Genomic DNA, 25,214 nt, shown 5'->3' on the forward strand with positions numbered 1-25,214 from the left:
CAAAATGTAATTAAAATGTAGCACCAGGATCATTATAGAACCTGGCCATTACTTATCCAGCTTCTTCTTTAGGAAACAGTCTCCAATTTCTAACTTGGAAATTGGAACACTTGAGCTCCATCTTTCTTCTCTATATCTCCCTTTGTTTGCAGAATTCTCCCTGCCTTCCTCCAGCCCTAGAAGGTCCCACTTCAAATAATATAAATTGAGGTCCTTTATCAGTATGGAGAAAAATCTCCTAGCAAGAAACCATTTACAGTTGCAAGATCTTCATAAATCCTATGGTTATCTCTGAGACTTGCCTTTAAGACTGTATTCTGTCCTGTGGTCATCTTTGTATATCTGCATTTCTCAAGAAAGCAGATCCACAGTTGTCACCATATTCTCAGAGGAATTATAGACCTGCTTCCCCAACAAAACAAAGATATGGAAAGTAAACCATACCATAATTAGATCAGAATCAAAACGGGATGCCTGGGTAGTTCAGTCAGCTAAGCAGCATCTGCCTTCAGCTCGGGTCATGATCCCAGGGTCCTGGGATCGAGTCTTGCATTGGGCTCCCTGCCCATTTGGGAGCCTGTTTCTCCCTCTGCCTGGCACTCTCCCTGCTTGTGCATGCTCCTTCTCTCTCTCTCTGACAAATAAATAAATAAAATCTTAAAAAAATAATCATATTAACTCTGTGATTAACAATATAGGATAGAATTGATCACAAGAAGATATTTCAAGATCATAGATGTAACATTTGTTTTTCAGATGAGAAAAGCAAAAGCCAAAAGTAGTACTCAATTAACCAAGCTTATGTATTTAGCTCATTTACAAAGGTAAAGTTAAGCAAAGATCAGTGTTGTGTCATATTAACTGAAAACTTATGTATAAAGAGATTTCTGGGGCTTTTTTGCATCTGATAATATTTTCCTAAAGTAGTCCTATACACTTATACCCTTAAGTGCCTCCCCACATTCTTAGTCCTAACAAGTTTTGACAACTTGAAGTCACACATATTCACCTCTCTGGTTTTCTATGTGCTACTAACTATGTTTATTGGATAAAGACCTTTATAACATGGAACAATTAAATTGTCTAACAGGGGTGCCTGGGTGGCTCATCTGGTTAAGCGTCCGACTCTTGATTTCAGCTCAGGTCATGATCTCAGAGTTGCGAGATCAAGCCCTGTTTGGGGCTCCATGCTGGGCGTGGAACCTGCTTTAGATTCTCTCTCTCCCTCTGCCTCTCTCCCTGCCTGTGTTCTCTTTCTCTCCAAACAAATAAATAAAATCTTTAAAAGATTTTAAAAAATTGTCTAACACAAGAGGGATTTAAGTGTCATGTGTTTCGATGATTTTATTCAGCCAATGACAAAAAGATACTTAAGAAGATTGTACTTTCCCAGAGCACAGTCCATTTTGTCAGCATGTACTTGGGAAAAATCTCCCTATGTCCTTTGAAGTAATGGGAGGAACATTGGGGCATTTTTTTTTTGTTTTTCTCGTAGAAACAAGCAGAATCTTCTTCGGATGCTTGAGTGAGTTCTGTATGCATATTGCAAAATTCTGTTCAGATGATTTAAATGTACACTCCTTCAGAAAGAAAACAAAAACCTTTATTTGCATTACTGAGAAAACTAAAGTGAGGGCTGAAGCTCCTGATTACATCTTTAAAAATGTCCCTGATATGTCATTATTTTGAGTTTTAACTACCAAAGTAAGGTTATGTTGCTCTGTTCATAATAAAACACATGACTTTTTTTTTCCACTTACCTTTTCAAAACTACTTAGAAGCTAGCAGATAACAAAGGTGACTCTCAGCATTATTTGCAAGGAAGGGGAGAGATACTGTTCCTGGTAAGATTAATCACCTACAAAATTTCTAAATCTGGCATTAGACATTCTGGGGCAAAAATGTTATGACAACACTTTCCCTTTCAATTTTAGCCTTAAAATGTCTAATGCTTTATTATTGTATGGAGATGTTTTACATTCTGTGACTGGAATAATAGCTCATTCTTGGCTTGCCTATGTTTTGTACAGGTTTAGAAGATCTATTAAAATTATCCAAGTTGGGGCGCCTGGGTGGCTCAGTTATTAAGCGTCTGCCTTCAGCTCAGGTCATGATCTCAGGGTCCTGGGATCGAGCCCCGCATCGGGCTCCCTGCTCGGCGGGAAGCCTGCTTCTCCCTCCCCCACTCCCCCTGCTTGTGTTCCTGCTCTTGCCATCTCTCTCTGTGTCAAATAAATAAATAAAATCTTTAAAAAAATAATTATCCAAGTTAAACTCTGGTTGGGGAAAGCAGTCATATAGAGATATAGAGGAGTTATTTCAATTCTTTATTTCTTTTATTTTAAATAGTTCAACATATAAGACATATTTGAAATAACACTCAGAATAAAAAAATTGTAAAATTATAATATGTATCATTTATTATTTTCTAGATGACCGTTTGCTTGGGATAATACCAGGTGTTTGATAAGAGTTAAACATCCTTTATCTATATCTTGCATTACCCTGCGATAATGAAGTAAGTAACACTTTCAGCCAAAGTTATGTCAGCACATTCCTGTGCTCTTCCTGTCTATATTAGTTTTCCTAAAATTGGCAGGTTAAAAGAACATTTATTATCTCACAGTTTCTGAGGGTTTGGTGTTTGGGAGTAGGTACCTGGGTGGTTCTTGCTCAGGATCTCTCACAAGATAACAGTTGGCTGAGTCTGCACTCATCTGAAGGCTCTCTTAGCACTGGAGAATCCACTCTGAAGCTCAATTTCTTGGTTGTTTGCAGGCTTCAGTTCCTTGCTTGTTGTTGGACTGAAGTCACCAGCTGTTTACCTCATGGGCTTCTCTGTAAAGCAACTCATAACATGGCAGCTGATTTCCCTGAGAATGAGCAATCCAAGAGGGAGGCAGGAATGCAGGAAGAGAGAGAACCCAAGAGAAACCTGCAGCCTTCTTGTAACAATCCCAGAAATGATATGTCATCAATTCTGCCGCACACCCCTATAGAATCAGCCACTAAGTCTAGCACGCAATCAAGGAATGGAAAATGAATCTCTACCATCTTGTTAGGAGAGGATTCAATCGTTTGTGGTTATGTTTTTAAGACTTCCACGCTAATGTTACAGACTGCTTCCATATATGTTTTGTCACATGTAAAGTACCACATTTTTTCCTCTGAGGATGATGAACACGTTAAACTTGAAATAAGTATTCCCCTAATATTTTTATAATACTAGAAGCAAATTAACACTGTGATGGCTTAATGTATTTGTTTTTGTTGAATCAAGAAAAATTAGGGCTATGCAAAGCTATGATACAGGTGGTAAAAATTTATTCAGGGTGTCATGATATTATTCTGAGACAGATGAATTAGTTATTCCTTTATATTAACTTAATGCACAAATCAATAATTTGATTGAGATACTGGGATCTATGAGACATTCTATGCTTTAAACATCATGTGAAAAAATATCAATCCAATAATTGAACATGTGATATGGCAATTACATTTATTTCACAGGATGCCATAATATTAACCACAGAAAAGGTCAATATTGGGGTTTTGAGTCTAACATTTTGTTTATAGAGTATATTTATCTGATATTTCGAATTCTACCAAGCAATATATTCTAAGTTAATGTTTCATAGATATTTTAATGCTTTTGATGTGAACTTTAATATTAAATATATTTCAAAGACATACCATATTATACTTAAATATTTATTTTTTCCAAACTCAGTGAAAAGTCCAGACCTTCTGAAACTTGGAACTATCCATATCAGATTTTTTTTTTTAGAGCTCAAAATACTCTTTTTTTGTTTGTTGGTTTTGAGTTTTTATTTAAATTCTAGTTAACATATAATATAATATTGGTTTAAGTAGTAGAATATAGTGGTTCATCACTTAGACATCTCAACAAATGCCATCCTTAATACCCATCTAGCCCATCCCCCACCAACCTCCCCTCCAGGACTCTCAATTTTTTCTCCATAGGTAAGAGTCTGTTTTTTAGTTTGCCTCTCTCACATTCTCTTTGCTTTTTGTTTCTTAAATTCCACATATGAGTGAAATCACATGGTATTTGTATTTCTCTGGCTGACTTATTTCACTTAGCATAATACACTCTAGTTCTGTCCACATCTTTGCAAATGGCAAGATTCCATTATTTTTTATGGCTGAGTAATATTCCTTTATATATATATATATATATATATGATGAATATTCCTTTATATATATATATGATGAATGAATATATATATATATATATCATCATTCATTCATCATCACTCATCAGTTAATGGACATTCATCAGTTAATGGTTAATGGACAAATGGACATTTGATCTCTTTCCATAATGTGGCTATTGTTGATAATGCTACTATAAACAACAGGGTGCATATGTCCCTTCGAATCAGTATTTTTGGATCCTTTGGGTAAGTATCTAATAGTGCAATTGCTGGATCATAGGGTAGTTCTATTTTTAACTTTTGAGGAAACTCCATACTGTTTTCCAGAGTGGTTGCACAAATTTGCATTCCCACCAACAGCGTTAAGAGGGTTCCCCTTTCTCTGCATCCTTGCCAACATCTGTTGTTTCCTGTGTTGTTAATTTTAGCCATTCTGACAGGTGTGAGGTAATATCTCATTGTAGTTTTAATTTGTATTTCCCATATGATGAGTGATGTTGAGTATCTTCCCATGTGTCTGTAGTCATCTGTATGTCTTCTTTGGAAAAAAGTCTATTCATGTCTTCTGCCCATTTCTTAACTGGATTATTTGTTTTTTGGGTGTTGAGTTTGATAAGTTCTTTATAGATTTTGGATGCTAGCCCTTTATCAGATATGTCATTTGCAAATATCTTCTCCCATTCCATAGGCTGCCTTTTAGTTTTTTTTTTTTTTTAAGATTTTATTTATTTATTTGAGAGAGAGAGAGAGAGCACATGAGAGGGGGGAGGGTCAGAGGGAGAAGCAGACTCCCTGCCAAGCAGGGAGCCTGATGCGGGACCCAATCCCGGGACTCCAGGATCATGACCTGAGCCAAAGGCAGTTGCTTAACCAACTGAGCCACCCAGGCGCCCCATGCCTTTTAGTTTTGATTGTTTCCTTCACTGTGCAGAAGATTTTATCTTGATGAAGTCCCAATAGTTCATTTTTGCTTTTGTTTCCCTTGCCTCCAGAGATGTGTCTAGTAAGAAGTTGCTTTGGCCAAGGTCGAAAAGGTTGCTGCCTGTGTTCTCCTCTAGGATTTTGATGGTTTCCATATCAGATTTAAGACTTATTCTCAAAGGCTCATTTTGCTTCCAATACAATTAATGTAAGGGATTCAAATGTAGATAAATTGAAGGATAATTAGTTTGGCAAATTTTAAAATAAGAAAATATTTCTTGGAAAAAATGTAACAGAAAAGATTCAGTTACAAAAATGAAGGTGCATGATTATATATTTTCTTCTATTAAATTTATAAAACTATTTTTTAAAGATTTTACTTATTTATTTGAGAGAGAGCACATGTGGGGGAGGCAGAGGGAGAAGCAGACTCCCCACTAATCTGGAAGCCCAACATGGGGCTGGATCCCAGGACCTTGGGATCATGACCTGAGCCAAAGACAGATGCTTGACCGACTGAGCCACCCAGGTGCCCCTAAATTAATAAAATTATTGAAGCCAGTTTCTTCTTTCTTGAAATGATAGACAACATTTTGAAAAGTAATTATATAAGTGGGAAGTAACATATCTACTTTTAGAAGTATACTGTGCTGATTTGTGGTTTTTGAAGGTGGTCATCAATGTACCAAAATATGACTCCCAAAGGTTTCTCCAGTATATTAATAATTATGACAAAAGTAGTAATATAAACTATAAATTTATTTAAGACAAGACCAACAAATCCTATGTGATTATTTTATTTTAAAATTTTATAGATGAGGAAATCAAATATCATAGAAGAAAATTTCTGAAGGCATAAGGTCACAAAAGCCAAGCCAGAATTTTAACCTGGTCTGCTTGATTCCATTTACTCAGATTGATGTTTTTGGAAGTTCCCTTTCCTTCAGAGGCTTTACTGATATTTTTAAAAGTGTCTATTGTTCTTAAAAAGGAGGAAAGGCAGATTTCCAGTAAAAACCTAATAGCTTGTAAAATGTTTAAAACTCAGGAAAACAGATAATTAAAAAGAGTACAAACCAATCCTAACCATGACACTGACATATTACTATTGTCAATAATTAGTATGTATCCATTTTATATATTTTTTTGAATTATGTATATTTACATGGACTCATACCATACATGACATTTTTAACATGCTCTTTCACTTAGCAATGGTTTCTCCTCATTTCCACATAATTAAGGGTTCACATACCTTATTTTTTAAGATATTATTTATTTATTTATTGTTTATTTATTTAGAGCATGCAAGCAGGGGGAGGGGCAAAAGGAAAGAGGGGGAGGGACACTTTGAAGCAGACTCTGCACTGAGATTGGAGCCAGATATGGGACTCGATCTCATGACCTGAGCTGAAATAAAGAGTCAGACAATTAACCAACTGAGCCACCCAGGTGTCCCCTATACTACATTATTTTTATTGACTCATTATTCCTTTATATGACTGTAACCATTTTATTTAAGCTGTCTTTTATTAGTGATCATTTTCCCTAAATTTTCAATAAGCAGCATTGGGATGAAACTCCATAAAGTTCTGTATTTACATATTGATTAATTTCATATAATACATTCTAAAATTTTGAATATATTTCCTGACATTATTATTAGTACATTAGAAAATGCGATATATTGATAAGTTTTTGGTCAGAATAGCAACAATTCTTGATATATGTATAAAATTAAGAAAATTATCTTACCAAAATTTTCATGACTTATGTGAAAAAAAGAAAATTTGAGAATTTTCTCGGAACGGAATAAATACTGAATAAGTATGAAAATACAGCATACTCCCAGATTTTATAATCCAAAATAACAAGAATAAAAATATTTCCAAGTCTATAAATTTCATGCAACCCCTTTTCTATATTTTTTTCATATCATAAATAGAATTGTTCAATATGTAAAATTATATACTTTTTATGTTTCTTTTTTCATTGAACAATTTTTCAGTGATTTATCCATGGTATACATACACTTATAATTATTTCATTATTGCTATATATGAATATGAATACTTAATCATTGAAATGTAGACAACATTTGGGTCATTTCCAGTTTAGTAGTAGTATGAATATTGTTCTAAGCATATGTGTATGCATATTTGTACTTATTTCTATTGGATATATATGTGATTGAAATGGCTGGAACATAAAGAATGTATATATTCAAATTTATTAGTATAAAAGTTTTTCAAAATAGGTATATTAATTTAAATCCATTTTCTGTGTAAGAAATTTTCAATTTGTCTACAACCTAACACCTAATATTGACTTCCTTTTTAATGATAACCATTTGGATGAGTAGACAATGGTAATACATCATGGTCTTTATTCACATTTCCTTGATTACTATTTAATCATTGTTTTATGTTTATTGGTCATGTAGATATGCTCTCTTGTAAAGACATTCTGTTTAAACTTTTGGCCTGTTTCTTTTTTCATAGTGACTTTTTGTTTTGTAGGAACTCTTCACATATGACTAATTTGTCACAAATCTAAATGGCAAACATTCTCCCATTCTGTCAATTGTCTTTTCATTCTCAATTTTTTTAAGAAGTTACATTTCTTATTGTTAACATATTTTATTTCTTATGATTAACAGTTTTTTGTGTCATGTTTTATATTTGCATACATTACAGTCATGAAGATATTTTCCAGTTTTTTGTTGTTGTTGTTCTCTGATAGTTTTTAGTGAAACAACTCTTACCATTGTTCTTGGCTCTTCCAGCTCTGCTGTCTGGCTTTGTTCCTTGACCTATGGTTGTATTTCTCTGATCTCTGTATCCATGGTCACATTGCCTCCTTTTCTGTGTATGTAATTTCCCCATGCCTTTCTTTTTTTAATAACAACAGTTATGATGGTACTTAGAGTCCAGTTGAATAGTCTAGGGTTAATTTAATGATCCCCATTTCCAAATAAGGTAACATTTATGAGTTTCAGGGATTGGAGCATGGATACCTCTTGGAGTCCATTTTTCATTCTACCACAGGTAGGTTTGTGTACCTCTCACCACAGTCAAGATACAAAACAGCTCCCTTACCACATGTGTTCCTCTTGTGGCCTTTTTGTAACAATGCCCACCCATCTTTTCCTCTCTTCCTAGTCTATGGCAACTACTCCATCAGTTCTCCATCTCCTTCTCTCCATTTTTATCATTTTGGTAATGTTATATAAGTGAAATCATATGTAAACATTTGGTATTGGCATTGTTTTTGTTTTTTGTTTTTTTCATTTAACGTAATTCCCTGGATCTTTCTTTACTCCAGCTATTCCCAACTGCTATCTTTATCAGTAGTCCATCCTTCTTAACTCTGAGTAGTTTTCCATGGTATGGATGTATGACAGTTTGTATAACTATTCATCTCTTGAAAGACATTTGAGTTATTTCCAGTTCTAGGCAATAACCAATAATGCTACTATCAACATGTGTGTACAGGTATTTGTATGAAAATAAGTAATCATTTCTCTGGGATCAGTGCCCAGGAGTATAATTGCTGGGTCATTTGGAACTGCTAGAGGTTTAGAACTCTGTCATTTTTAAGTATTGCATCCTTTGCTCTTTGACACTGAGGGTTTTACAGCAAATTCACGTATGTCTCATGGCTTTCTTCAGATAAACTCCTTTATAAAAATTATGACCTTAGTAAGGTTAAGCTCAGCATTTATGGCTTATTCTATCAGAAGTCTCCATAGACTCCTTGCAAACACTTTTATTGGGGACCATATTAGTTTGCAAGATATATTATGAAAAACCTATCCATTGCAACTAAAATTCCTTTTCAAGGAGAATATCAGTCCCAATTTCCCATTAGCAATTCTCTGTATTTGCCCCAATGTTCAGCTAACCTGCCTCTACTCCAACAGTGAACATAGTCTAGACCAAGACTGAACTATCTACTGCCTAGATTGATGTGTAAGTATTTTGACTCAAGTTTCCATTAAGAGAAGGATATTCAATAGGGTATCTCAAACCTAAAGGTTGGCATAGAGAACAAAGATCCATGAGCCATCTTCAACAAAGAGAATTATCTGTGTACATCAAAGAGAAAAATTCACCTTCAGGGATTTTTTTGGGGCTTAATGATTAACCTCATCAGTCTTCTTAGGCCCCTAAGAAATTCTTCAGGCAAGTGTGACACAATGATAAATTACTTTTTGGTGTTCTCTAATATTGGATGAGTCTGAGGGAAGATAGAAATGTTCAGAGATCAAATGTTACTGACTTTATAGCCCCTAAATGTTTGTGCAAAGAGTTGTGAAGATAAATAGGAATTCATTTGGAAAAAGTTATAAGACAACACAAATATATTCCAATTTTTCTATAGCTGGCAATGCATATTTATTAATTTTCTCTAATAATGAAAAATATCTCCATAGAAAGCATAAAGAAAAAGGTTGCTATAAAAGGAATTAAAACATGTGTGTTTTCATAATTTAAAAAGTCAAGTTATAAATTTTGAAATTCTTCTCCCTGATATTTTGGATGTGGCCACTATCTACTAAATTCTAGAGATCTAATATTTTGTCATTTTTAATATGTTACTTAATGTATCTACTTCTCATATTAAATTAGTAATTAGAATACTACATAGATATATGAAAACATATATTCATATAAAATATCAGTTATATTTAATTTGAATCAAAATATTCAAGCAGTTATTACTTTTTATGTGTATACACTGAGATCTATCATTTTTTTCACTCTAAAGAGGAGGTTAATAAAAATAAAATAGATCCAATTTGAAAATATCGGTGAATTTTCTTATAGTGATTCCTTATGCTTATACTAATGTGCTTTAGGATGATCAGAATTTAGAGAACCCTTACATCTCTCCCTTTATATATATAAAAAAAGATAAAAATCTTACTCCACAGTCAGTACAGTCTTTTAAAGTAAGTATTTTTTAAATTCAAGATATTCAAAATGATGAGTTATACAAAGCAAAAGTAAAAAGGTTCATGATATAAGTTACTGCAGTAAAATAAGAGAACATTTTCCCCATCTTTGATCCTTACCACAAAAATTTTTAGTATTAAATAATGAATTAATACAAAGAAGTTAAATATATGTGTTTTTACCAGAAGTTATCCCCTACCAAATTTGGACATTAACAGCTCCCTAAAAGAGAATTTAGCCAAGAAAAAGCAAAACTACAGCAAAAAACCCAATATGTGTTGAAAGGTCACATTATTTTTTTTTGGAAGGTCACATTAATTTTAATAGAACTTCCCTGAATAGTCTTTACTATTCTTTCAATGGAATAAGCAAGATTGTTGTCCCTTTACAATGTTCCCTTGCTCATTTTCCCTTGAACTTGCTGTAATGTTAAACTTAAATTATCATGTGTGTTTATCTGTGTATATGTATAAATGTCCTTTGCTTATAAACTAGGGATACTTTTTAAAGTCATTCTTGTGTCAGTCTGTGTGGACCTGAATGTACACTTTGGTCTTTTTAAAGTTCCCGTGTGAGAGTTAGTAATGTGCTGTGTCTAAGAATAGTGTGGGTATTTGCAAAGGCTGAAGAATTTTTTCACTTTGATACTGAATCAGTGAACTGATTAACATAATTGATATAAATATTTGCATATTTATACAAATATATTTTATAGTACTGTATTAGTTACTTATTGTTGCATAACAAATTACTCCAAAACTTAACAGCTTAAAAATAAATATTTAATATCTCACATAATATTTATGTGTCAAGATGTGAGTAGCTAAATTGGATGGTTTTGGCTCAGATTCTCAGAGGAGAGTACCTTCAAAGAGCATGGACAGGGGCCTCCATCTTCTGAAATCTTGTCTGTTTCTGAAAGATGCTTACCTCATGGTTGACAGACCTTAGTTTCTTCCTCTCTTGGCTTCTGCTCGAGTGTTCACATGATATGGTGGCTGGCTTCTCCCAGAGGTAACAATCCAAAAGAACATAAGGTAGAAGCCTTCTTCCTATATTCCATAATTTCTACAATATCCTTATAGGTTATACAGCTTAGCTTTACTCAATGTCAGATGGGACTACATAGGAACATCAATATGAAGAGTCAAGACTCATGGGGGTCACAGATCATTAGTGATGTTACTTTAGCTCAAATGCCTAATTCTAATGTTAAGAATTTTAGACAATATAATTGATCGTTATAAGGGTAATAACTTCACAAAACTTTCCTTACACAGTGCTTGTTTCCAACTTCTTCTCATCATAAAAAGCTAAAATTATATTCTATCGTTTATGATTTTAATATGTCAGAAAGAAATGGGTACTGTGTAAAATAGTATTAATTTTCTTACTAACGGTAAACTAATATTTTTTTAAAGATTTTATTTATTTATTCATGAGAGACAGAGAGAGAGAGAGAGAGAGGCAGAGGGAGAAGCATTCTCCCAAGCAGCAGGGAGCCTGATGCGGGACTCGATCCCAGGACCCTGGGATCATGACCTGAGCTGAAGTAGACGCTTAACTATCTGAGCCACCCAGGCGCCCACAGTAAACTAATATTAATGGTAAGACTTTAAAGATACGATTGTCCTTCGTATCCCTAAGAAAGTAGAATTGTAGCTTGATGGTTATTTTAGCTAAGTCAAGCAGGGTCTTCTAACTTTTGTTTTGAATAATGTTAATTCATTATTATTTCTAACACTGATTATTGTATCAAATGTGCAAAGTAAATCTAGTTTTTATTTTGCCTTATCATCTCTGATATTCACCCAATTGTGTACTTAACTACTCATCCTCATTTCTCACAAAGTGCTAGGACTAAGGGAAAAGAGAAGTTACCTAGAAATACAACCAAATAAAATGTTGGCAGGACAATGGCCTTGAAGGCATTTTATCTGTGATAAGTCTTCATTTTGTCTTTCTTTCCTCCTACTAAGAGTCCCTGTCTCCTACTTTGCTCCTAGGAAACACTTTTAAAAATGAAATAAGTAATTACATTCCATTCTCTTGGCGAATGTGTGAGTCAGTTAGAAAGCAAGTTTAAATATAACAGGGAGATCGGATCTGCCCAGGCTAGAGTCTGTATCTTTTCCAAAGCTGATGTTTCTATTCTGAAAACAGAGTATCTCTGCTTTGGGAGAAATTCAAAGGTTATAGAGATCTTGTACCAATTGGACGCTAGAATCTTCTCTCTTTTCCTTCTGCCAAATATAAACCACTTAATGTTTGAGGACTTTTAATTACAGGGTACTTAATTATATCCTGAGGGAAAGTTGATCAATTTGGACTAGTATAGTTGTTTTATGAGTTCTTCCTTATACTGAGTCAAAAAATTACATTTTTTAAGTGTGATAATTTTTCATTTATATGCACAACCTATCTCTAAACCCAGACTCATCCAGAATTAATGTCTCTAGTTCTCACAACTATTTTTCATAAGTCAGGATCATGTTCACGGTCAGAACTTTTGGTTCAGGAAATGTTCCCGCTTGCACCTCAGACTCACCTTCATTCCTCTATAACTCCAGACCTGAAATAAATCAAATTATATTGCCATTAGGAAGTGAAACTATAAAGTTAGCACAATTTAGAGTAGAGATGTACTGCCACTTTAGGAAAATAGAAGGGTTCTTAGTCTTCAATATGCTCCATTTCTACTAGTTTATCAGTTAGAAGAGGGATTGATAAAATGGAATGATAACAGCAAACCCCAAAGCCAGAAGCTGCTAATGCCCATATTAGGAATTCACAGAGAAGAATCTTTGGTGACAAACCTGGATGTTGTAGTCTTAGAAATGTTATTCACTGTTGTAGAAATGGAGGGTTCACTATATGTTTTCCCATTAATAGTAAAGCTTTATGGAACACCTGGGTGGCTTACTCAGTTGAGTGTCCAACTCTTGATTTGGACTCAGGTCATGATCTCAGAGTCATGAGATTGATTGAGCTCCACATCAGGCTCCATGCTAGTATTACACTGCATGTTAACTAACTGGAATTTAAATCAAAACTTTAAAAAAGTGCTATGAAATAAAAGCTGATTTACTCGTCCAAAAAAAAAAAAGTACCACAATAAATCAAACAGCATATGAAAATAGCAAAATTGAGTTGGTTTAAGTTCAACATATTTCAAAATTTTTATAGAATATAGGAGAAAATGTTTATGTTTCTCAATAGATAAGAAAAGTATTAGATAAGGGCACCTGGGTGGCTCAGTTGGTTAAGCGACTGCCTTCTGCTCAGGTCATGATCCTGGAGTCCCAGGATCGAGTCCCGCATTGGACACCCTGCTCAGCAGGGAGTCTGCTTCTCCCTCTGAACTTCCCCCCTCTCCTGCTCTCTCTCTCTCTCATTCTCTCTCTCAAATAAATAAATAAAATCTTTAAAAAAAATAAAAATATTACATGAAATTTATCAATTGTCATAAAATTCTTAGAAAACTATATAAGAGCATTTTCTTTACCAGATAATTTAAAGCAAGCAACATACTTATTGGTAAAATAATATTTCTTTTTTTTTAAAGATTTTATTTATTTATTTGAGAGAGAGAGAATGAGAGATAGCACGAGAGGGAAGAGGGTCAGGGGGAGAAGCAGACTCCCTGCTGAGCAGGGAGCCCGATGCAGGACTTGATCCTGGGACTCCAGGATCATGACCTGAGCCGAAGGCAGTAGCTTAACCAACTGAGCCACCCAGGTGCCCATAAAATAATATTTCTGTATTAATCAGGATCCACCAGAAAAACTAACCAATGGGATAGACGGATGGACAGATGACCAGACAGACAAATAGATAAATAAATAAAAGAAGATTTATAATGGCAGTTGGCTTACACAGTCATGGAGGATGAGACATGCCATGACCTGCTCTCTGCAACTGGAGAACCAGGAGTAAAATACCTGTTGTGCTTGCTACATCTGTGTGTGATTTAAAGAAAATGAACACTACAGTGGTTCTCAAATCTTTTGGTCTAACACAGTCTTAAATTTATTGACACCTCAAGAGCATTTGTTTATATGGATTGTATGGATCAATATTGGCCATATAAGAAAGTCAAATTAAGAAATTATAAAAATGTTTCTTTTATTTCCATAAAATAACAACTCATTGCACATTTGCATGCCATGTGTTTTATTTTTAAAAAATATATTTTCAAAAACAAAAAATAGAAAAATTGTTTTTCATTTTTGTAGATCTCTTTAATATCCGACTTAATGGAGGGCAATCATTTCACATTTGTCTTTATGCTTTCAATTTGTTGCAATTATCACATGTCTTAGAGTCTCTGGAAGACTCCACTTTGCACTGGAGAGGGAATGAAGTGGAAAAAGAATGTAACAACTTAGCAGTGTTAAGAAAACAGTTTAGAAGAAAAAAAAGAAAATAGTTTTGATCTCCTAGACCCTTGATAGAATCTCCAGCAACCCTGTGATTCCCTGAACAGCCCTAAGATCTGCTGATGTACTACAGGGAAGTTATTTCTGGGGCCAAATGGACTTGAGCTCAAATTCCAGTTAACTCACTTATGGTTTTGTCTCTCTGAATCATATTTTCCTCATTTGCCAAATGGTTCTTTTAATACTTCACAAAATTATTGGGAAGTGATTTTTGAAGATGACATGAAATAACATGAAATTATTGACTGCTACTGATTATTATTACTGCTACTAATTAATGACACGGGTAATAGAGCCCCTCTGTCATTGAACATTCATGCAACTCAGGCTTTGCTGTCTTTGTTTGACATCAGTTAACTCACAGTGGATCTGTGAGTTCAGTTTCAGCTTGAGTTCCGTTTTATAGATATAGAAGCTGATACAAAAATGGTGCTTAAGATATCACAGCCAGTCAGTAGAGAAATAGGATACCAACTAGGGCATTCTAATGAAAGCGCTCTTATTCTTAGCTATGGTACGCTGTCTTTGTTTGGCAATTAAGACATAAACAACAGGGGCGCCTGGGTGGCTCAGTCAGTTAAGCATCTACCTTTGGTCCAGGTCATGATCTCAGGGTCCTGGAATTGAGCCCCACTTTGGGCTCCCTGCCCAGTGGGGAGTCTGCTTCTCCTTCCCCCTCTGCCCCTCCACCTGCTTGTGCTCTCTCTCTCTCTCTGTCTCTCTCAAATAAATTCTTTTTTTTTCTAAAAAAAGACAGAAACAACAAATGGTAGTACAGTTTCTTAACTTACACATTTTCCTCTAATATAACCTAACATGTTATTTTTATATAATCTTGTTAAGATCAATAATGATTCCAATTTTATATGTTTCTTGGACTCATATGAAAGCACATTACAGATTTACTGTCCCTTTTTAAGCAAGCACCATGCCATATGCAGTTTTACTTTGCTTGATAACATACTAATACTTCAGCAGTGTTTAAAGTGAGCTGGATGCCTTACTAATTTAATGTTCACAACAACGTTCTGAAGAATGTGCTATTTTTATATCCTTTTTATAAGTAAAGATGAAAGAATTAGAAATGAAGCCACTTTGTCTTCCCCCAGGGAGGTACTCAGGGATAGAGCTAGAATTGGAGCTGACGTATTCTAGCACCAGATTTCATTCACTGAACCACTGAATTATAACTACTAAGTCTTCTCTATTCACCTGTAATATTGTAGAGAGTAGGAAAAGGAGGCAAAAATGTGGTAGAAATTTATAGCTCTTTCATGATACTTAATTATTTGAACAGCTACCACATCTCAAAATGACACAGCAAAAAATGTGTCATATCTTGATACTGTGTAGTATCAACTGCGAACTGTCCCTTTCCCACTTTGTTTTCAATGGTCAGTTGTCTGTAAATGATGTGATTTGATGACATCCTTGTCCTATATTTGGTAAAATTGAGCTGATTTAGTGGTAAAATAAATAAATAAATAAATCTAGAGCAGGAGAGGGGAGAAAAGGAGGTAGGGTAGATGGGTTGAGCTGTTAGGAAGAGAGAAAAGTAAAATTTTTTTACTGAAAATTGCTAGAAATCATCCTCTCCTTTCAATTGCCAAAGGAATAACAAAAGAACATTGATGATTACTCACACAGATACAAGTTATTATAGGTGTTTTCCCAAAATTATGTGAATAGTTTATTTGTTAGTCCTTTCCCATTTTTTTTTGTTTTATTTATTTATTTATTTGTTGAAAGAGCATAAGCAGGTTGTGGGGAGGGGCAGAGGGAAAGGAAGAGGGGCTTGATCTCAGGACATCATGACCTGAGCGGAAATCAAGACTCAGTCACTTAACCAACTGAGCCACCCAGGTGCCCCTCCCATGTGATTTTTAATCTTATGTATTTGTTATCCATATAAAAGGATAATGATGTGCTATATATTTATTCCTCTTTGGATAATTTGTTTATATTTTTATGATTTTAATATTTTGCATAGGAATTCCTTTTAGTAAGAAACAACAGGATTGATTTCACATTAAAATAGGAACTAGACTCAAGGGAAAAAGCCGTTGCTCTGTTAGGCAACTTTTAATAACTTTTCTGTATTTCTACTTTCTTTCAGGGCTGTTTTCCTTCCTTCATTGTTCTCACTCTGTTCCATTAATGGGTCTTGAGTTTCCCTCAGAGGCTCTCCTGCCAACATCACCAATGGTTAAGGGAAAACAATTTTGTTAGCAGTCATTTATAGCAAGGGATGATCAGAAGCAGGCAACCTTGCTGCTGAATCTATTTTCAGCCTTTTTAGTAGAACATGGGCTCCAACTGTAGCTATAATTTTAACTTCCCATTGACTGTCAGTTGAAAATATATAGAAAAAGATATGCTGTTTGCAGAATTCTCCACAACAGGTTTAAAGATTATACATTTCAACATATTCAGCTGACAACCTATGCTTTACTGCACATAAAAATAATCACACATTGAAAAGAAATAAACACTTTATGGACTATAAAACACATACAACAAATTGTATTCCTTAAGTTGTGTTTCAGAAAATCAAATGAAATTTAAACAAAAATGACATGAATAATAGCTTAACATTATATATTATAATGACATAACATAATACTAAGCAATAGAATTGTTTTAATATTTTAAACAGTAAGCACATTTCTTCTGTAAACTCTATTCTTGTATATTTAAAAGTGGAGATTTATTTTTGCATTTAGAAGTCAAAAACTCCAATACATATGTGGCATTAAAATCTAAACATTAAACCCCTCTGTTTTTCATATTCCAGTTCATATGGTATTTTCAAATTCTAGTTAATATTCAGATATAATATTTATATGCATTATATGACATTAGATTTATAAAAATTACTTTATTAAAAACTATGTAGTATTAGGAAACAATGACCAATTCCAAAACAGTAATTTGAATAAAATAATAACTAGATAACTAGATGCATCTTAGGATATATAAACTATGCCTTTCATTAGATGTATTGAAATAGATCCCCATGAATCTGAAAGAAGAGACAAATAGGTTTGAAAATGTACTGGACAAAATAATCATAACAGTCTAAGTCATTAGAAATGTAGGAGCAAAGCTCATGATTAGAAGTCAAATCCCAAGTACCTAAGAGGAAAAAAGGAAATTCACGTAATAAATGATCCATGGGTAATTAATGTGGTGTGATATTCAATGCCCATGACTTTGTTTTCAGTTTAAACTCATATTTTTTTTTTAAGTTCATTGAACATTTTTCTCTAATGGTGTAGTGGAGTCTTCCATACTTGTCCTCAATAATAGTTTCAAATAATTGTTTTTCCCATTCCTTAACACCAGTGACTCCAAACATTAGTCTCCAGACATTAATTTCCAAACATTCATAAGAATCATCTGAAGATCTTGATTAAAATGTAGTTTTCAGACATGCCCAAATATTGTGATTCTGTGAGTCTAGATTGGGGCTCTAGAATCTGCATTTTGGGCCATCTGAAGTATGTGGCAGGCAGGGTATGTCTATAGGTCATTTTTTTGTACTTAAAGTCTAAACTATCTTGAAAAGCCCAAGTACATATTTTCTTTTATGGGATCAAATGCGTTCAGTAGCCTGTTACTCCTGTTACCAATCTGAAAGCACTCTGGGCATATAAATATAACTGTATATCTATAAAGGTAATAAAATGCGTCCAATGATAGCTTCATAACTGATAATTTTCACATTTTCCCCTTCTTTCCTTTATTAGGGAGGCCTTATATGTAGTAAACATCTATTCCGTGATCATGCATATGCATCTTCTGTTCTGGTATTATCCTAGGGCAATGTTTCTAAGATGACAGAGATCACATATTAATGAAAAATTTTCTATTCCCTCTTCCCAAGTTTTAAAATCTTCACTTTTATCACAATGAGTATATATATTGATGCCGTGCTGTCAAGAGAGTCTCAGAGACTTTAGAAACAAAATTATTTTAGACATTAAAGTGAGCCCATGAAGTGAATTTTGTTTTGTATTTTTTACTGAACACCATTTATAGCAATAGTCCAATCTATTCTAGTTCACAAAGTATTCAGAATATCAGTTTTAAAAAATGTATGTGGATTTTTCTTGTCTTACATAATTTACTTTTAGTTATTCTAAGAAAATTAAACTTTTTAATGTAACTTTTGAAACAGAACATCCAAACAAGAAGTTCGTTCATACTTTATGAGTATAATTTGTGATCAACTCTTATATATCACTAAATGTACATCTACCCCAATGTTAAAAACAATGGAGAATAGAATGTAATAGAATACCTCTGTACTTACATTTTAAAGGTGAAGTAATGAAACAGATTTAAAAGAATAGCAAAAAAAAAAATTGTGATCATTGCTTTTGAGGGTGCAATTATCTATTCTCAAAGATGAGTAAAATAATACTGCAAGACTTACATAATGTGAGGTACACATATGACTTTTGATAATACTGAGAGGAGATCAAACATGGATAATCATGGGGGTGCCTGGGTGGCTCAGTCGTTAAACGTCTGCCTTCGGCTCAGGTCATGATCCTGGGGTCCTGGGATTGAGCCCCATATCGGGCTCCCTGCTCGGCGGGAGGCCTGCTTCTCCCTCTCCCACTCCCCCTGCTTGTGTTTCTGCTTTTGTTCTCTCTCTCTCTCTCAAATAAAATAAATAAAATCATTAAAAAACAGAACAAAAAAACATGGATAATCATGATGAGGTATTACTGAAAAATTTAATATTCACATATTAGGAAATGACATCACCTGAATTCAGGTATACAAAATGTAAAGTTTAGTTTCACCATGAAGTTTAGTTTTAAAAATGTATTAAAAAAATCAGTTACTTCCATCTACTTTCCAGGGTACGGGCCATTTTGATTATCATATACTGTGAATGAGTATGTATAAAATTTGATTAAACTCATCAGTGAGGAAAATAGCAGAATAATAAAGGTGATTCAAAAAGCCCTTGAAGATCTGAGTAATTATCAGCATTTAGAAAGTGAATGTTGGACTAAAATAAGATTACTTGTTAACTATAAAACTAAAGTAAGACTACTATAAAACTAAAATAAGATTACTATAAGTTAACTATAAAACTGATCGATGTCCTTCAGGACAATAAACCATAACCTTTGATGGTTATCTTTTCTAATGGACAGAATCATTTGCATTTGTTGTGATAAAAATTCACAAGTTATCATGTAACTTTACAGAATATCGATCTTTAATCAAGAGTAAATAGCACAAAAACAGAGATATTCTTCTAGATATTTGGATAATATTTGAGCACCTTATTAAAATAAGGCATTTAAGGGATATGTTATCTTTCTTTTGACTTATTTCCAAATTTTGGATAATTTTTCTTAACAGTATTTCTTCTGGCCTCTCCTTTTATACACATGCCTTCTATAATATTACTGTCTAGTTTATGACACTGCTTAATAAACTTTCTTCCCTCTCCTTTTGCCAGAATAACACTTCCCTGGAGAGAGGGAAGTAATTAAGTGTGTGAATTCAAAGGGGCTCCCTGCAGGGCTATAGGCATCATACTAAGTAAGAGTAAATAGAAATTGTTTGAGATGTCAACAATTAGAGCAGACATAGTCAATAAGAATTTAGAGATGAGATTAGCAATAGATAGGCCACTAAATAGGAAATATTCCTTTTGAGAGTTAATGGAATCTTTATTTGAAAAGTTCTGACATTCTTAGTGTTTCTCTGTGAGCATACAAATGTTTCAAACAGATTTTTCATTCTAATTTTAGATATTTTGGATGTTGCATTAAAAATTCCTTCATGTTTTGAACAGATATAATTAAATGCTATTTAATGTGCCCTTCAAAATGAGATACTTCAATAATTTACTGTACATCATTCCACAGTACTTAAGTCCAGAGCAATGATTGCACCAAATTGATCTCTTGACATTTTTCTCAGCACTTCATTTTCAAAGTAGTTGGTCTTGTACACGTGCATATGAACCAAAAATATTGCAATTCAGAGGAGCTCTTCAGCAAACTGTCAAATAAATCTATCCTTCAATGCTTAATTCACTTGAAAGCTAAATCCTATAGATATGGTGGTTACCTAAATGAGTGTAATTACTCTTCATTTTAGGGCTTCTAAAAATGCGTCTTGTTCAAAACTACTCAGTTTGCATTCACCTCAGTATGAGTGGATGGTATTTGTTGTTTGGAAGTGTAATTTATTTTTTTTTATTTTTTTAAAAGATTTTATTTATTTATTTGAGAGAGAGAGAGAATGAGAGATAGAGAGCACGAGAGGGAAGAGGGTCAGAGGGAGAAGCAGACTCCCTGCTGAGCAGGAATCCGATGTGGGACTGGATCCCCGGACTCCAGGATCATGACTGAGCCAAAGGCAGTCGCTTAACCAACTGAGCCACCCAGGTGCCCAGGAAGTGTAATTTAAATAAAATCTAATTTAATATATTTAAGTGCCTAATATAGGTAAGGCTCTGTTTGTGATAGGTGGACTATTTTTTTCTTTTTTTTTTAATAACTTCTAAATTATTTCATCTCTTGTTTCCACTGAATGGAGATTAAATATTTGGTCCATGGGATGTTTAAAGAGTAGAAAAGAGATAAAATACCCACAAAGATTAATGTGAACATGATTTGATTGATCATTTTCTCCAAAATAAAAGCTTTGCTCATGCCACTCCCCAAAGCAATGTACTAGGATTTGGCTTTGTGTGAATGTGTTAACTCACCTAGTAGGATATAATGAGGTTCCTAGTAAATGATTATGAAGTCACCTTTGAAAGATATAATTGTCTTTGTTTACGTATTTATTCAAGATGGAAATAGGCATGAAGTCACATGAAACACAGAAGAAACCATTGTAGAGAAATTCAAGCAAGTTAGACCCAAACTAGGAGCTACAACCATGCTTTTAAAGAAACAACTAATCAGACAAATCAAATATGTTACTTAAATATCTGTGACCTCTGACACACACATGTATTCCATTTCCTTATAAAAGTTTAATATTCTGGTTTAATATGAACGGTTTTAATATCTAAACACTTCTAACATTTACTAAATGTTTGCTACAACCACAGCATTGCTCTAGCAATTACTTTGTATCTGCTATTCTGATGACTCACAACAACGCCATGTTTCAGATTTAAAGTTATATCACAACCAAGGAAATAAAGTAGCTACTTCAAGAAATTTACCGGACATACAGGTAATACAGGGCAGAACCAATTTTTGATGAAGGAAATGGTTGGGATTTGATGCTGATGGTCAAGAAAGAATTCTTGAGATGTCTTTGCTGCAAAAAGGTGGTTTTATTAAAGCATGGGGACAGGGCCCGTGGGCAGAAAGGGCTGTACCAGGGTCAGGAGGAGTGGCCCATTATATACTTTCAAGTTGGGAGGGGTTTAGGGATATAGTGTAAGTCTCTAAGGAATTTTGGAGGCAAGGCTGCCAGGACCTTAAGGGGGCTAGCTATCATTTACTACTCTCTAATAAAACTCTAGTCATGAAGCCCTTCAGATGTATATCAGTGGGTAATATGCATGGGGTTAGGGGGGTGCTTGCTAACGTATGTCTTAGGGGATTTAGAGATAAAGGAAGTTTCTAAAGGAATTTTTATATGTTAAAGTAGGCTCACAAGATCCTGGGGGTCTGGCTAAAACTGCCTTTTGCCCTTAGCAAAGTATTAACACTGAGGCAGCTGAGTTGCTAGAGGAAGGTGATTCTGCTTGTTTCAAGGATTTGTCAGTGGGCTGTAAGGAGTAAGGGAATTTAATTTCTTTTGCCTTTGTTTTCCATACCAAGTTTTAAATGGTAACCTGGAACTTTTAGGCTCACATTTTATTCTATTTCATCATTTCCTTTATAAATATGGGCGTTATTACGAGGTCAGTGCTTGACATATCAATTCTTACTGCCTTACATTAGGGTTATGAAAAATAAGTTATTGGCAAAAAATGTTTTTAAAGAGTTACATCTTCTTCATTTTAAGAATTCACTTTTTTTTCCAAAAAAAAAATTCACAAAACTTTTTTTCAATTCACTTAGGGCATACTTACCACCCTATAAAAATCTTTCTTTACAACATTACACTTGCTTTTTTTTCCCTTCCCATTTGACTCTGCTTAGATTAAAACACTAGATATATTGAGCCAGTTAAGCTAATTTTAGTTAAAAGATTAGACTAGAATATCATTCAGTGGATCCAAGAGAAACATTAATATCACATCCAAGTTTATATTTCTTTAGTTTATCAAAATGAGAATATGTATAATGGTAGATATTTGAATGCATGAACAAATTAATTCATAGTTGTAAACACATTTTTTCTTTTTATTGGATTTGTTTGGATAGTACTTATTGTTTAAGAATTTAGAAAATTTGAACATTTTAAGTGAGAATTAGGTTTTTTAATTAAAATGTAAATTATTATTTTGTGCCACAAGAAAAGATTTTCATAAGATTTCTTCTAGGTTTGAGACCTTTATCATAGACCCTTAAAATAAGCATTGCTTGTGCCACTTAAAAGAAGTATAACTGTAGTTGAGTTTCTTAATGTTTCTGAGCTTTGATTTTCATCATAGATAAAATTAGCATTTGTTATGCTTTCCTCTTTGAACAATTGCAAAGCTATGTGAGAGAATGGATATAAATTGTCTAATGATGCCCATCATCTAGTAGTTCTTTCCATTGTGGTTCAACCTTCCTCTAGGGCCTCAGTGTTTTCTCTGTCCATCCAGCAGATGGGTTGAGCAAATGGAGACTTAATCACAAGGTATAGGCATGCCTAGAAAGGAGCTAATCATTTCCATCTGGATCCCATTGACCAGAATTGAGTCGTAAGTTCACTTTTTAAAAATTTTAATTCCAGTATAGTTAACATACAGTGTTCTATTAATTTTAAGTGCACAAAATAGTGAATTAATAATGCCATACAACACAGGGTGTTCATCACAACAAGTGCCCTCCTTAATCCCCAACACTTATTTCACCCATCCCCCCACCTACCTCCCATCTGGTAACCATCAATTTGTTCTCTATAGTTAAGAGTCTGTTTATTGGTTTGCCTCTTTTTTATTTTCCCTATGCCCATTTGTTTCTTAAATTCCACATGAGTGAAATCATATGGTATTTGTATTTCCCTGGCTTATTTCACTTAGTATAATATTCTCTAGCTCCATCCATGTCATTGCAAATGACAAGATTTCATTCTTTTTTATGGCTGAGTAATATTCCAGTGTGTGTGTGTGTGTGTGTGTGTGTGTGTGTGTGTTACACATCTTCTTTACCCATTCATCTATTGATGGATACTTGGGCTGCTTCCTTAATTTGGCTATTGTAAATAATACTGCGTATATCCTTTTGAATCAGCATTTTTTGTATCCTTTGGGTAAATACACAGTAGTACAATTACTGGATTGTAGGATAGTTCTATTTTTAACTTTTTCAGGAAACTTCATACTGTTCTCCAGAGTGGCTGCACCAGCTTGCATTCTCACCTACAGTACAAGAGGATTCCATTTCCTCCACATCCTTGCCAATACTTGCTGTTTCTTGTGTCTCTTATTTTAGCCATTCTGACAGGTATGAGGTGATATCTCACTGGAGTTTTGATTTACATTTCCCTGATGATGAGTGATGTTAAGCATCTTTTCATGTTTTTAATGGCCATCCATATGTCTTTTTGGAGAAATGTCTGTTCATGTTTTCTGCCCATTTTTTTTTTTAACTGGATTCTTCAGTTTTTGGATGTTGAGTTGTAGAAGTCTATATATTTTGGGTACTAATCCTTTATTGGCTATGTCATTTGCAAATATCTTCTCCCATTTGGTAGGTTGCTTTTTAGTTTTGTTGTCTTCTACACCGTTGTCATAAGGTCATTTTTAACTTCAGTGGGGACTGGGAAATTAGTCTAGCGATGTGTCCAGGAAAAGTGGAATATAAGTAAACAATGAGCCAGTCCCTACCATAGATTTCCAAATATCTGTCTCAACCATCATCTTCCACATACAACATATTCATCTCATCCTAAAGGAGGCAGTATGCATCCCAGATGCAAAGTGTCCAAGATTTGGGGGCAATAGTCTTTCCCAAAAGACCAAGGTCTAAAAGATAATCCTACCCACCCACCCGACACACACATCCAAAGTCCAGGGCAGAACCAGATTAGGATAAACACAACAAAAAACAAAACTCCTTGGGAAAAGAAGAATGGGGGACAAGAGTAGTTCCCACTTCATATTAATTTTGAAATATTCCTGGGTTGAGACTTCGATTCTATCAAATGACAGGAACTCTCTTATCTGTTATATAGAATATAAGGCACCTAGCTTTACCATTTTACTTTCATAGCTACATCTAAAGTGGGCACTGGTCCCTCTCTTACCCTGAGGATTCTGCTTCCTTACCTGCTTCCTGGATATGCAAGCCGCAGAATCCAAAAGTTGATTTGAGTTTCAGAGTGCCAGAATATTTTTAGTCTCAACTCCTTGTTTCTTTGTCAATAAGATTACCTCAAAAACTGGTAGGCTTCCAGTTGATTTGTTTCTGATAATTTCCATTTGACAGTAAACACAAAGTGTTACTTAGACAAAATGTAAGCTCTCCTTTATTTCTTTACATCTCACTTCAATGTTCCTTCCTCTCTCAAATTACTGATGGCTACCTTGAGGTGATCCAAGTATGGAGGTAAAACTCTC

General features: G+C 34.2%; 1 protein-coding gene across 6 annotated transcripts in view; it reads left to right on the forward strand.

The window, feature by feature from the left end:
- The window catches only part of CDH18 (cadherin 18), a 990,219-nt gene that overhangs the window by 588,141 nt on the left and 376,864 nt on the right, over positions 1–25,214 (forward strand). The window contains exon 2 of one of the 6 annotated variants that reach the window (XM_073891070.1): positions 2,433–2,518. The exons of 4 other annotated variants lie outside the window; for them this stretch is intronic. The gene's annotated coding sequence lies outside the window, so the exon portion shown is untranslated. Of the gene's footprint in view, positions 1–2,432; positions 2,519–23,965; positions 24,100–25,214 lie in introns of all 6 variants that reach the window. One more of the 6 variants, XM_073891069.1, reaches the window with a different exon arrangement.

The sequence above is a fragment of the Callorhinus ursinus genome, unplaced genomic scaffold, assembly GCF_003265705.2.
Source record: "Callorhinus ursinus isolate GAN/ISIS: 27379988/994484 unplaced genomic scaffold, GSC_fseal_2.0 scaffold3, whole genome shotgun sequence".
Lineage (NCBI taxonomy): Eukaryota > Metazoa > Chordata > Mammalia > Carnivora > Otariidae > Callorhinus > Callorhinus ursinus.